Raw genomic sequence first — 1,712 nt, forward strand, 5'->3', positions numbered from 1 at the left:
TTCATTCCAACCAGACACCAGTTTGCTCAGGTGTTGGTTGTTTTTAGTTTTTCTGAAGCTGCTAGGACCTCATTTCACATTGAGAGACTTAGAAGTTCTTTCATTCCCTATAGAGAAGGCTAGGGTAATTGAATGCTGAGCGAGTGGGCTTTCCATATCGGCCAAGTCAGCCACCACAGAGGCTTTGGTGAAAACTCCTTCGGAGTGAGGCACAGACTTGTGAATATCACATGAGAGCCAGGGCTGAGACGGGGCCACCTCAGCTGGGGAAAACCCCTGACTGCTCACCAGGCTGGACCCAGCACAAGTCACACCAGTTTGGTTGCAAAGGCCAGCAGGGCTAGCAGAGCCCAGCACGACAAAAGGTAGTGTGTTGTGGTGGACGCCACATGAATAATTACTATGACCTTTATAATATCTTTCACTTTTTTTTTAAATGGTCTTATGTACTTTTGTTTATGTCTTCTATGTTAACTGAGTGCCACTTGCCAAGTTTCCATGTAAAGCCATGTTGAGAATTTTCTCTTATCAGAGTGACATTGAAAAAATGGATAGTTTTGGTGTCTTTGTGATACCAAAGCATCTTGTCTGTGAGCATAGTTTATGTCTCTGTGTATTGATATGCATGTGGATTTCTAATCTGGTTCTGGTCCACAGAGTTCTATCAAGGCACTTGATATATATTACACATTTATTTATTTATACATTGTATGCATTATATATTTATAATATCATTATGCATGTATTTATTTATATAAAATCACTGTGTTCCAAGTGTAGCAGTGGTAGAGTGTGGTCCTAGAAATTCTGTTTGAATTACGCCATCTTCTTGCCAGAATCACAATGAAGTCATTCTTAATTTTTATTTTCTGAGCTGATTCTTTGAAATACTTAATTTTGCAACCAAAATATTGCTTCAGAGTGTTTTGAAAAGTAATTACTTGGATGCATTATGTGAAGCTTAATAATTTTAAGAAATAACATGCAGAGAATAGCATCTTTAGAGATTTTGGATAATAGTAAAATAAGAAAATATTGTTAAATGCATAAAATGCTTTTCTATAAAGATAAGTGAATACTTAAAGTAGAAGCAGATAATGTGGAATTATAATTTTGATGATGAATATTTCTGAGAGTCATGTATTATACATATGACATATTATTTATGCTTACATCCTTAAATGACATTTTGGATTCTGAAACAAGGAAAATTACTACTTAACACATCTTTGTTTCAAAGTTCCAGTTCAAACAATTCACCCTTTGTCATCAAAATAATAATAATAACCTTACAAATACAACTTGGAGAACTGGTTAAGCCATTTTAAATCTCCCTCTTTTCTTTCCCCGGAAATGACCACTTCTAGAGATAAAGAAAATTTTTGTTTCTGTAAATGTTTCATTTAACTTTTGATTAAGAACACAGTGAGACTACTTTCAATAGAATATATGCTGCTGCTGCTGCTAAGTTGCTTCAGTCGTGTCCGACTCTGTGCGACCCCATAGACCACAGCCCACCAGGCTCCTCTGTCCATGGAATTCTCCAGGCAGCAACACTGGAGTGGGTTGCCATTTCCTCCTCCAATGCATGAGAGTGAAAAGTCAAAAAATATGGAACGCTTCACGAATTTGCGTGTCATCCTTGCACAGGGGCCATGCTAATCTTCTCTGTATTGTTCCAATTTTAGTATATGTGCTGCCGAAGCAAGCAC

At 37.2% G+C, this 1,712-nt stretch overlaps 1 non-coding gene across 1 annotated transcript; it reads right to left on the reverse strand.

Annotated features, from left to right (window-relative positions):
• Nucleotides 1-1,605: 1,605 nt before the first annotated feature.
• LOC139185042 (U6 spliceosomal RNA) lies at nucleotides 1,606-1,712 on the reverse strand. Its single transcript, XR_011568627.1, has one exon. It is a non-coding gene; the product is annotated as a U6 spliceosomal RNA (small nuclear RNA).

The sequence above is a fragment of the Bos indicus genome, chromosome 9, assembly GCF_029378745.1.
Source record: "Bos indicus isolate NIAB-ARS_2022 breed Sahiwal x Tharparkar chromosome 9, NIAB-ARS_B.indTharparkar_mat_pri_1.0, whole genome shotgun sequence".
Classification (NCBI taxonomy): Eukaryota; Metazoa; Chordata; class Mammalia; order Artiodactyla; family Bovidae; genus Bos; species Bos indicus.